Raw genomic sequence first — 13,894 nt, forward strand, 5'->3', positions numbered from 1 at the left:
TGTCACAGGTTGTCTGCGATACGTGCCGATTAAACCGGAGATCTTAACTGGAATAAGGCCAGCACTCCATGCAAGCGTGTGTGTGTGTGTGTGTGTGTGTGTGTGTGTGTTCAAACGTAGCCTCTGATACTACTGAGGGTTTCCCTTTATCCCGTTCAGAAAAGTAGGTTGAAAGGGACGAGAATGTCTTCTGCCTCTAAAAATACGTGTAACTGACTGTACTAATATTCTGTTGTATTTAAGAAAATAAAGTGTTACGGTACATTCAGAAATTCTCATATGTTGTTTGTACTGATTCTAAAGAAACTGAAATATCCAGTTTGCCAATTCTGCACCAGCCGAACAGCTGTGAAACATTTTCCTTGGGAAAGAAGCCGTGTGAATATGTTTGAGGTCACGTCTGAATTTTACCTGCCAAATTTAATTTCAATGTGATGGCTGCACTTACAGCCACACAGGGGTGATATCCACCATAATAGTGTAGAGCCGTATACACAACATTGCATTCACATTTGTCTTTAAATATAGGAATTAATTTACAGGACAATTAATAACTGGTTTTGGTTTAGAATGAATTCACATATCCACATGACATTGCTTTCTAAAATAAGTGCGCACATTTTAGTTTACACTGTTATGTATGATTAATCTTTTGTTTTCTGAGCTACCTTAGTTGCAGCTGCTCCAGTCCCTTGATTGAGGAGCTGAGAGGTGGAAAAGGGGCGGAGCAAGCTTTGATGGAAAACTGCAAATTGGCTCATTCCATAACTCGGGACCATGGGGGGGGGAATTGGAGTTCATTTTGTTAGTTTCAGTTAGGTTTTGTGTTTTACCCCTCTGTGTTTTTGTGGGCTGATCAGCCACTATTTAAGTTTCCCCTTTGTCTCTTTAAGTTAGTTAGTTGCCAGTGTCCGGCAGCCTCGCCTCTGTCAGTGCGCCCCAGGGCAGCTGTAGCTACAGTGTAGCTGCCATCACCAGTGTGTGATTGTGTGTGTGAATGGGTGGATGACTGAATGTGTAAAGCACTTTGGGGTCCTTAGGGACTAGTAAAGTGCTATACAAATACAGGCCATTTACCATTTTACCATTTATCAGTATTGTTGTCAACTTTGAGAAGAGTTCTGTTATTTTGACCTCTTTTATGGGCCCAAGATTTGGATTCCTTTTGCATGATTTAACCAATTATGTTTAACCTGTGCCTAAGTTTCCTTCGCTGCTCCGTCCATCACTTTCAGACATTTGATTTAAATATTTTAAAGAATCATAAATGACTGAAAACTGTTTTTCTCTCACTCACTCATCGAAATATTGCAAGGTTGTTACTTTCTGTAACATGACCCAAGAAACTGACTCCAGTTCCTATTTTTATTTGTAGAATTAAGCTCTTTGTGAGTATATACTCACGGCCACGCCAGATATTAACAACTGGCCAATTACATGGCAGCAATTCAACATGTCACATGTAGGCATTGTGAAGATTACCTGCTGAAATTTAAACAAGCATCAGAATTGTGGCAAAAGGTAATTTGCGTGACTCTGAACGCAGCGTGGCTGCTTGGTTTGAGTATTTCTGAAACTGCTGATCTGCTGGGATTTTCACGCACAGCCATCTCTGGGGTTTTACAGAGGATGGTCTGAAAAAGAGAAACTGTCCAGTGAGAGGTCAGAGGAGAATGCACAGGTTGCTTTGAGATGATAAGAAGAATAAGTAACCCAAATAAACACTTGTTAATACTAAGGTATGCAGCAAAGCATGCTCAACCGTGAAGCAGATGGTCTACAGCAGCAGGAAGTGGAAACTGAGGCTACAGTTTTCATGGGTTCACCAAATATTGGACAACAAAGGATTGAAAAAACATGGCCTGGTTCTGAAGTCTTGATTTCTGATTGGACTACAGGTCCTGATGGTGAATTTGACCTAAAGATGAAAGCAGGGAAGCGTCCTGCCTTGTATTTAACAGTTGGTTGGCTGGTGATGACAGCGTAATGGCATGGGGGATATTTTCCTGGCAAACAACTGAGTATCGTTAAAAAGCCACAACCTCTCTGACTAGTGTTGCCGGCTATGTCCATCCCTTTATGATCACGTCTAATATCTGCTTCCAGCTGGTTAAAGGCACTAAGTCACAAGGCTCAAACTGCTTTCTTTAAGATGATACTGAGTTGTACTCATTATCATCTGTACTCAACTGGCCTCTAGATCTCAATCCAACAGGGCACCCTTAGGACGTGGTGGAACAGGAGATTTCCATCATGGATGTGCAGATGACACATCTGCAGCAGCTGTGTGACGCTTTAATGCTAACATGAACAAAATCTGTGATGAATATTTCCAGCACCTTATTGAATCTGTGTCATGACGAATTACAGCAGTTCTGAAGGTAAAAGAGGTCAAGGTAAAATGAAGTGGACAGTAACAGTACATATAATTCTACTGAAAGCACCAGAATACACTATGATAATATAACATAGGAAGTCTAATGAATCTGAACTACAGCTGAACTACAGCTAGTGCCTGTTATTTACTGTAAAAGTAAATAACATGCACTAAAGACATAATAATATATTAATATAACATAGGAAGTATAATGAACCTGAACTACAGCTGTTGCGACTGTGAAAATAAATAATATGCACTAAAGACACATGCTCAAGGATAGAGTCATTTCTCAGACACACTGTACCTGCTGTCACCAGCAGAGGGCAGCCTTGTCGTTTGGTGAAAGCGGCAGTAGCCCTACAGCACACCGACTTATCTCAGGTAAAAAACCCTGAAGATGTATTGTGAGGTAACAAAATAAGCAAAAGCAAATGTTGTATTTATCATGGTTCGTGTTTTCATAGTAGGTTTGCTTTCCGCTGAAAATACTTTTCATCCCAATAACTGTAAAATAGACAGAGTTGTCCACATGAAGGTATACAGTAAAGACTGGAAAACAAATGAAAAAACCCCACTTAACTTAAAATGGCTCTTTTGTAATAAATGTAATAAATGCATGAAGACCAAAGTAATGCCGAATGGAAATTAGCTGATTAAAAACTGTTAGTAGGATTAAGAAAAACTATTGTGAGATTATAGAGTAGCTTTTTAGGCTAATACAGAACATGCTGTGGTAGAAATATGGCAATAATATCAAACAGGTGTTTTTCCTCATCTGTCCAGGGTACAGTCAGATAGGAGTAGCACACAATAACTTTCATCCTGGACACAGAGCTCTGACTGGTATCTAACTAGAAAACATTTACCAAAAAACCACAAAATCTTAAGAACTGTTTTGTTACTTTGGTTACACAAGAAAAATAAATCTTTCCATTAGGGGGCACAAATGGTCTGCATATCTATTTACATCGTGGATGTATAACTCCACTTTAAAATGAAATCCATCAAGACAAGTTTTTCTTTGTTTCTTTTGAATAATTTTTGTAGATAGTGATACCCACTGTTGTAATGAAACACAAAACTCATTACAGGCCATCTGCAGCCAGGATTACTGAACAACAGTCTATGCTACCCCCTTTTGTTGAATTAAACCTTCTGTGAAAATGAATAAAACTTAATTATTGCTGCAAACATTTGCTTAATAGACTAAGAATAATATTACACGAGTAAATCTAATGTCTTACATGTAACTGTTCATCTGGGAGCAACGGCTGGAGCGGCTTCCTGCTAAGATTGGATGTGGGTGGCACATTATGGTTTATATATGCATATGTACGTTCTGTACGTGTGGATTCAGTCTCTCGGGTGTTAACACTTGTATTTATTTACATATGTCTGTATTCCAGTTTTTTTTCCCACATAAGTTTGTGTGGGTTTGCATCGCATCGTCCTTTTGCTATTTGTCAGTAGCTTTGGTTTATGATGATTAAGCTGCATTGTACATCGTGCATTCATATGAGGGAACAATCTCATCAGGCGCATCCTTCTGTCTCTCGTCTGCCTACATGCTCACATGCATAACATTTGTACCCTGCATGAGTGGAAATTCATATCGTGAGATAATTAGAACATCTCTAAACTACGTTTTCCAGTAATGGAAAAGAATCATTGGAATTTAAGGCTGAAATGAGCTCTTGATATATCTCCCTTGGATGTGATTAATTCACAGTATTACACACTCAGACGGTCCTAAATCAAATGGCAGAGATAGTGATAATTGCCTTACAGCCTGCTTCCTGTCCTCTAACTATCAATTGCTTCCTCAGACTCCATCAATTTTCATATGCCTGCTTCTGGAGCAGCTCGCCGTCTCTCTCCCGGCTTCACTCTTCTCCATTGCCTGTCTCTTTTTCTGTCTGCGAGTTGAGCTACAAAGCTATTTCTTCTCTTCTTTCCTTTTTAAATGCTTCATTTGCTTTATATGATTTGTATCAAGGTTACCAAGGCAATATGAGGTGGCCTTGGTCTCACATCATGTTTTGTAATTAAAGGTTTGACTTGCTAGAGGGAATGGCTTTGTTCAGAGTTATTAAATCGCCTTCTCTTTTTGCCAGGTGACAGACAGCCAACTTCTCTCCCATCTCTCTTTTTTGATGAACCTCTTCTGTGCTGCCAGGTATTTTGTTCCCACATCCTTTGTTATTGTGGCATTTTCATATGGTCTCCTGCTTTTGTTATTACTTGGAGAAAAGCTTAGGGAAACTCACTGTGTTATGAAGGATGTAATCATATAAAGAATGGAACAATGCATTATCAGACTGCGAATTAGAAATGAGTCAAAATGGAAAATGTAATACCTGTTCTCCAGTCCCTCTAATGTACTCATAAGTAATAATGGCACGGTGCCACTGCATGTAGACGCTGCACAAGTGTCAAATATTTCTCCTCTAAAACCTAGTTTCATCATAGGTGTGTGTTTACAGTATAACCAATGGTTTATTTGAAATCATAAAAGTCTATTAAAACAAATGAAAAAAGACTTGAAATATTTAATCCGTCTTAGGCAGCGATGAGTTATTGATTTTTATCAGGAGGCCAAATGATAAACTCAGACTGTTGTGGAGGGCTGTACCAGTGAACTTAATATTAAGCAGATATTAGTTCACCTTATTAGTGTAGCCTTCCACAACAGTTTATCATATGGCCTCCTATTAAAATGACTAACCCATCACTTTTTAGACCAATTAAATATTTCAAGTCTTCTTTTCAGTCTTTTTAATAAAGTGAAATAAGACCTGCTTAAAATTTGTTTTATTGGTGCAGCTCTCAACACCAGTCCCGGTTTCTTTTTCTTTTTTTTATTACTTAGTTTTTAATAAAGGTTTTACATATTTTTACAACAGAAAAGGAAAACAACAAACAACCAAAAACAACAATAACAAAACAAGCAGTCGACTGAAAAGCACAGCTTTTCCCCACAAAGCCAGTCCCGGTTTCTATTGTGGGAAAATTGATTTCCCATCCCTATTCTAAAGGGAACAAGAAACACACTCTTTTGCATTCTAAAGTTCATTATTCTACCTTGTTTATGTTTTTAATTGTTTTAAATCAACACAATTGCATACTTGGTAAACATCCTCAATTTAATTAATGAGGGTTGTATCAGGAACGGCATCCCATGTATCCAGCGTAAGGCACTGTGACAAATCAAACATCATAAAGCTAGCAAGACGTTAGCGTAGCTTAAAGACCGGAAACAGAGAAACTGCTCCGTCTCCTTCTTTGGGAGGTCACCAAATTGACTTGCCAGTAGCTCTAAATCTTACAGCTAAAGTGTTTCATTTTATTAATTTAATCAGTACTTTTTTATACGTTTGCAGGTTAAACAAGATCTAGTTTAAGGTTCTTGTAGGTGGCTTTTATTGTACCTTTGAGCAGTGCAGGTTAACTGGTTTCCCTGCACCACTGCGACTGAAAAAAACTGGTTCAAGTTTCACATGACGGATGGGAGCACTATTCCTCATCCTATAGCTCAAAATAAACAAATCAGCATTTTTCCCATAATGTTTTTGGCTTAAATTGTGCAGTCACTCATCAGATGGTCACATCTGGAAACAGACGTGGACAGAGAAAATGTGCCACAGCATAGTTTTATTACTCATAAGCAGGTTACTACAGCAACATGTTCTCACTCCCAAAGCGTAATATGTTACGCAATGTGCCAAATCGTTGGTATATTATGCTTTCGGCCACTCGACACATTCCTATGTTATGCGTGGGGAAATAGGAGGAAACATGAGAACTGAACTGAATCGCTTTGGAAAACACTGTCTAACACGATTAGGACTGTGGTTAAGGTTAGGGATTAAGGTTATGTATAGGGTTAGGTTTTAGCTTAGGGTTAGGGAGAGAATACACGGCTGGAACATGTGTCATTCTATTGGATTCCATCCACAATCGGGCACGTATCAGGACGGGTACCTTTCGCGTTCCTATGGGACTCCTCGGGACCTGACAAATCGTTGGTATGTTTCGTGTATCCAATCTAGATTACACCACCAAAAGACTACAACCTACTGCCATTTAAAATATGGAGTTTTACAAAGAACCCAAAGGCAGTGTACACACAGTGATAGACTGATGAGACCACTCTGTAATTGGCTAACGACATCATTTATAAGTTGTAAGTTCAGAAAGCTGTTTTCTCTTAGACTTCTAAAGGACCCAGAGTCTTTTTCCAACAACAGCTTTCTCCATCTGATGGCCTTCAGATAAAGTGCAAGTTTAAAACGCTTGCGCATCGCCTGCTGTGTCAAAGCATAAATTTGCACCGTTAGTCAGATATTTACTTTAATAATAATAATAATAATGGATTGGATCCATTACTTTACTCTCATATGTTTTTATATATAGTGTCACAAAAAATTAACTACTATATACTGTACTTTGAGTACCATGATGATGAAATCATTTTCTGGGTTTTTAAAGATTAGTCTGGATGCGGATTAGAAAATTTCTTTTTTTAATTTTTTACATTACTTTACTTTAGCCCAGTATGCACAGCTCTATTCTTGTCCTTAATAGCGCTTTCTGCACTGTGTTGAATGTCACTGTGTTCCAGCGTTCAGCAATTTAATGTACTTTACAGTGTTTATTCTGGTATTTCTAAGAATGTCTGCCGTTTTTCCTCATCAGTCACCCTACTGTGTATTGGTAAGCAGACTGTGGTAGACAGATAAAGACTGTAAGAATAAAAAGCATACAATATAGATAACAGAGTTGATGAAGCAAGCTTGAAAAGCAATTGTGAGGCTGATGATCCTTCTAAAGTTACACAGTGACTATGTAACTGGCAATGACGGGCACTGGCTCATTGTGTACTTAAATGCTAATACACTCACCACTAAAACAGAATCCAAAAATAAGTCTCTTTATTTTAATAATCACACAGACACTGCATTGCCCTTGCTAACACTGATAGATATATATTGGAGCACCTCTTCTCCAACACTGTCAGAATATAATATTAGCCTCATAGATTCCGTCTCTTCTAAATGAGACACTTCTTACCTCCTCTTCATCTTTGCAGTTGCCTTGATGCTACTTGCTTCACCAATCAGCTCGCCCACTGATCGGGCCTATTCATCATGAGCTAGTTGAGGAGATACTGGGGGCTGGGAGAGGTGAGGAAGAAGCACGTATGTCCTATCTGAAGGTCTCTCTCCCTCTCTTGCCAGAATCCGGAGCCGCTCAAGGATAATGAATTCGCTCCTTCGACCCTTTAACCTCTCTGTATACAGCTGGGTTACAGACTCCAAACACATTATACCCAGATAACCAGCAAGTGGGAAACTTTGAGATACCTGGACTCTGTGTTTTTGCTCACAGTGGGCTTGCGCCAGAGCTGCTTAGGGGGTATATAGACTTATTTTGTGGGTGTTATTGTTTGAATAACCTTTTGCTCAGAGTGGAGTTGAGATATGACAGCCCATACTTCATGCTTCTGCAGCGCAATTACTTTACTGCAACCTAAATCGTGCCGTCCGATATTGGCTGTAATGTTTGCAATACCTTTGCGGTGTCACAATTATAATCACTTGATTTGTTACTTTTGGAGGTTGTCAGCTCGCGGTAAAGGCCGAGGCTGTACGCACAACACTGGAATGTGGCCACAGTGTGTGTGTCAGCGTGGCTTATTTAAATGATGAATAGAATATGCAGTTGCTTATGTTTCAAACTAGATATCAAACACACACTTAATGTATCTTCCCACTTCTTATTTTCCCACCAGAGAGTCTATATGTTCCATTTCTGAAAACCCATCACCTGCCAAAGAGTCCTCCCTTCCTCTTCCTCCCCATCACAGCCAAAGTATGAATTTTCTCAAAAGACTCCAGATGGCTCGGGATCATTTTGTTGTGGCCCATCTGCATGCTTCCTCTGCCGATCTCTGTTCCTTCATACGCGGTATTTAATTACACGTGCACCTGCAGTGCTGGTTTCAATTTTCAGACGGAAGTACGAACAGGCTTTTCACGCTTGTTGCTATAGAAAATGAGAAGCCATTTCAAGTTTCTCTGCAGTCGCTGCTGTTAATATCTTTAGGGTTTTCTATACTGTAAATTACTGTTGAAGAGTTCTTATGATGGATTGGTTAAAATGACTTCCTTTTTCCTCTCAGTGAATGATGAAAGTCTCGGGCAAGACAGAGCAATGCTCTTTCTGTAGATGATTGGAGTTATCTGTTTTCAGCGATAACTTGAAATGTAATTCTTGGATTATGCAACTGGATGGGCTCAGTTATTGTTGTGACTTTTTCAGGGATTACATCCACACTGAGGATTAGTAGCAAAATTGTTAAATTGAATCTTGGGAAGGTACAGAGATGATAAAGGCAAATATTGCTATGTGGCACATTGCCTCAGCATTGCTAAATACACTCGCTCTTGTTCAAAGAGCAGGAGACCCAAGAGCTGCTTGAAACTGGAAACCTTCTCTTATCCCCCTTTTTACAGTCTTAACCGGCTTAGTCAGCAACAGCTGAGCAACCAAAGAATGACAGATGTTGTGTTTTCGATTGTTAGGCCTTGCATTAAATATATACGTAAAGCTTGCAAGGATGCACTGCACTGTTGGACTGTCAAACTCATCAGCAGCTCTGTGTTTTCAGGCTTTGTAATAACCATGGATCCGGTGACTCACCAGCGACACAGAATCTGAGGAGTTCTTTAGCCTCTGTTGTTCTGGTTTCATGCCATTTTTCCAATACTTTGCTCTCATTTACATATTCGTCAAACCATTTCCATATATGCATTAAAAAGGAGACACATCAGCGAAAGACAAGCTTGGGTATAAACGAAAAGATTGTTGCTGTCATAAGGTATGATGTGTCAAAGACTTGGTTGGTTCAAAAGTATATCTTTTTTTGCATGTTAAAGCATCAATACTGCAATTTCTTATTCTCATAAATTCAAATTTTGGAGACCAGAAGAAATAAAAAAAGCAAAAAACAGTTGTTTTTATTTTACTTAAATATGTTGGCCAGCAACACAACTCCAGATGAATGTTGTGTTATAGGTTTGGCTGCAGAGCAACAAAGATGGAGAAAACAAATAACCTGGCAGGGCTCACGAAACGTTTCTGCCTGTTGATACCTAACATCAGTGATCCTGGATAATAGATACAGGCAGGAGTCGTGTAATAGAAAGTCTATAATAATGCAGTTTTTCTTTTAAAAAGTGATTAAATGTGAATTTAATGATCTTGATTTCCATTGACAAAGATTACTTTTCTTTGAAGTGGAGTAGTGTAACAAAGTATCTGCCTTTGATTCAACTTCCTGTTTTGACCTGCCCTGAAGATGAGGTGATTAATCCCGGTTATGTGCCCTTATCCCAGCTCCTATTTTCTCAAAACTGATTGCAAATCTTTAGTTTGAGTTTTGTCCATATGTGTTGCTGTTTTTGTTTAAAAAAATATGGTCTTTGTAAATCGCTATGACAAAGAAATGACTACATCAGAGGGCCCGGTGGCGCCAATGTCCGGCAGCCTCGCCTCTGTCAGTGCGCCCCAGGGCAGCTGTGGCTACAATGTAGCTTGCCATCACCAGTGTGTGAATGTGTGTGTGAATGGGTGAATGATTGAATGTAGTGTAAAACGCTTTGGGGTCCTTAGTGACTATGTAAAGGCCATTTACCATTTTACATACATCAGAGTAAAACAGCAAAACACCATGTAAGGGGAAATTTGGGGTTTTATTTACAGATCCATAATAGTTTTGTTATTCAAACCTTAGGATATCAGAAATTAAGACCTTTCTTTGTTGAAGGACCCACAATAGTCTAAACCTCCAAGTCCCTGCGTACATGTAAGCTGTTCACTTTCTTATCTGTCGAGGAGGCGAGCTGGGAGTATTAACGAAACGATTGTGACGATATAGGAAAGAAGAGAACCTCCCTGCCCATCAGTCTGAAACAATACATATAATGCGATGAGTGTATCTTGACAAAATCTAAATAGAAATGTCTGTGGGAAAACAAGAAATGGTTGGAGGCAGTGACTGTGGTTTGGAACTCCCAGCTCTGTGAGGCTGATAGATGGCTCTCAGCCCAACAACACTGCCACAATGACTAAATCACAGGGAGGAGGGACACGGCTGATAAAAACTCTGGGACTGTCACACTGTTTCTGATTAAGGTTTTCTTCCAGCCCCTCTGCTGTGTGAAAGCAGTACTTTTACACTTGCTGTGAGACTTTTTAGAGAGATGCCCGGGGGTCGTGAAGAACCTCCTTCTGATCCTAATTAACATGAGCAGTAGTTCTGTGAGAGTATGACAAAGTGGGGAACGTGACCTGTATTTAACATGTTTTTTAGGCGAATATCAATGTCGAGTGTGTACAAAGGATTTTGGGTAAAAGTATTGATACGACCACCTAGTTTCATCTAATTTCTCTTTTGTTAAGGGGCTAAATATAAACACATAAAAACAGGAGTTAGCCTTTTAAGGTCTGTAATAAACATATTGTGTAATTGCTGATAGATGTATATAAAGTTTGGCCGCATTCCATTTGCAACCAATCTGAAGATTAGAGATGTTGAGTGGAATTGATGCCAGTCCACAGAAACGCAAAAGAAAAAACCCCATCTGTAGATCTTCTGAAAGGCAGATGATATGCTCACTTCAAATAAATCCCTGCTCTGAAGATAACAGCGGTTTGCATTTTTTGTTGGAAACTCAGGTGTACTTTATAAGAAAATGCCCTTGAAAAGGGCCACCAATGTATTTTAGGCTACATGAAGTGCGACTCTTTGTGGTTTAAGAAGCACACACCCGCATGCACTTGTGAGTCAGCCCGCTTTGCTAAAGCAGTCAGCTAAATTAAACTTGGCAGCAACAATTTTAAGATTATGTAGATTTTAAAAAACCTAATATCTGTTTAAAAAAAAAATGTTTTTTTGTTGTCCCTCCAAAATGAGCATGAAGAATATAAACATTACATACAAATTATACACTCTTGCTGGCAAGAAAATGCCCTGCAATTTAAAATAAAGTTGTCTGCTATATGTAGACAGACATCGGTTCCTACTTTGAGTTAGCTACTTTTTTTAATGCTTGAAGGATTCATAGATCAGTGTTGAGTGACCTATGAAACCAGTTGGCTTAACAAGCAAAAAACATTTCTCACAACTGAACATAAACACATGAAAAAACAGCAAATGTCCAAAGAAAAATGATAAAAAAGACCTTCAGGATGCCTTGAGAACTATCATTAAATACCACTTTTAAAACAATTACAAGAAAGTCTGGGTCCTGAGAAGCAAAGTTACTGTTGCACAGTACTATAATTAAATATAACAAATGCTCAATGTAAAATCTTTCAATTAGATTGAATAGCAAACCAAAAAAAGATGTTTTCTCTCTATAGTGCATTGCATTGGAAGTCTCTAGTGAAATGTTATTCAGATTCCTTTATATGTAGGACATAAGCTTGTGTCCTTGTGTGAGTTCAGTCTTACAGATCTGCCGAGCAGCTAAATCTGAAAACACTATACCTCACAGTGTAAGCGATCACTATAACGGATGAAGGTCATAGTTTCCAAGAACACTAAATGGATGCACATGCTGAGCATGGATTTTGAGCTATCACAGAGTTGTAAACAAAGACTGGCTCCAAAACGAATCTGTAATGCTTTCAATTTCTTTAAACGGACAAACTACTGATGTCAAGACCAGTTTAATCAGCACATGAGAGCAGTTTTCAAAAACTCTTATGTTTCTGAGCTCTGAGGGGAGCTTTTCAAGGTGATGCAACAGTGACGGCATCGGGGTTATCTCAGCTTGGCCTTAAGAACTGATATTCTTGAGGAGTTGTTTTGAAACATGCATACACCTGTTGATCTACATTGTTGCACATGTAAAATAGTGAAATTCAGATTTACACTAATTTAGAGGTGATTTTTTTGGATGCATGAGCTGCCAAAAATTGTTGGAATACCATTTTCCTTTTGCTCACCCAGCTGCAAGATAATAAAGACATACATTCAGAGATATTCAGAGTCGGTGTCTGGCAATCTTTCGATTTGGCTCCTGTCTTTCTTTTGATTCACAATAAAAGCTCCTGAGTTTACAGCTGTGAGAACAACAGGCTTGGTCAATTCTATTTTTCATGGCTTAAATCTGGATGTTGTAAATGATCAGATTGCGGTGTAGTTCAGACGTGCCTGTCACACCCGTGGCCGCCACCCAAAAGCCCAAACTCGAGTATATGTAAGCACAGATGGTAATGCAGTTGGAACACATATACAGAGCAAATATAAGCATATTAAACCAAGTGAATGAGAGGAAGAACAGATGCTGTATTAATTTACTTGCTGTTAATCCAATACTCAGTGGCATGCCACACACTCCCCTCAGCACGAAGGTCTGCTGACACAGAATTGGTATTCTTCTGCAGGCACAACTTTCAGGGGTAAATATTTATAGAGGGGACTGGCATGAGGTGATAAGGAGTAGGGGTTCATTCATGATAACGCGGGGGGAATTTACACAGAATATTTAATCAAGCACTAGTTTATATCTCGGGGACAATAATGTTTCAAAGCTTTTAAAGGCCTACCTTGAAGCGTTTTGGCAAAGGTCAAGGAGGATTTCTACAAAGTTTTATTCACCCTGGAGCTCAGTGCTATTTAGGGGCTGCATTCATAGTCTTGTAATAATCACTGACAAAAAAAAAGAAAAACGCAGAATATTTGTCCCAGAATACATTGTGCTGTGGGCTTACTGCTGAGCATAAAAAGCTATCTGAATGCACACAACATGGAAAATAAAAAGCAAACTTGCAGCTGCATATTCTGATATGGAAATATCACAGAAAGAGTTGTATTATGTTTGCTCCTACCTCATTCCTTCAAAACAACAATTTTGCCTGTTTTTGACTTTGGCCCTGAGCTACTGTGTGCAAAAGGATGATTAAAAAACCCCCCCGTCATGCTAACAACAGCGATTTCCAAACTGCTGGTACTGTGAATCCATCCTCTGTGCAATGCTTAACTTGTGAATCTTTGTTTGCCATTTCAGTTACCATTTCTAATACCTCTCCTAATATGATCCTCATCTTCAGCATTCACAAGGTGTGACAGAGAACACAGAGCTTATGCAGGAACAGGAATCAATACATAATTCAGACAACAAGGCCTGAAGCGCTTATATTCACATCTGAATGAGACTTCAGTTAATAGTTTTACTTCTAAGAGCAAAAACGAAGTCCTGGTGTGAGCACAGAAGCTATTCAAGTGGCTGGCTCTCAGTAGGTCTGTCACGGCGAGTGAGGTGAGCCGAGTGGGGGAAATGAAGGAGGATCCAAGTGCAGGCAGTCGTGAAGGTGTAAAGGTGGTTTATTGAACATGAAAGTAAATACAAACGGCAAATGGAGCTGGAACTAAACTATACTGGGATCAACTAAACTACAGAGCACAAACCTTAACGAGAACGACCAGAAGAGACTAACGGCGGA

The sequence above is a fragment of the Pundamilia nyererei genome, unplaced genomic scaffold (assembly GCF_000239375.1).
Source record: "Pundamilia nyererei isolate P.nyererei 1_Seehausen unplaced genomic scaffold, PunNye1.0 scaffold00144, whole genome shotgun sequence".
Taxonomy (NCBI): domain Eukaryota; kingdom Metazoa; phylum Chordata; class Actinopteri; order Cichliformes; family Cichlidae; genus Pundamilia; species Pundamilia nyererei.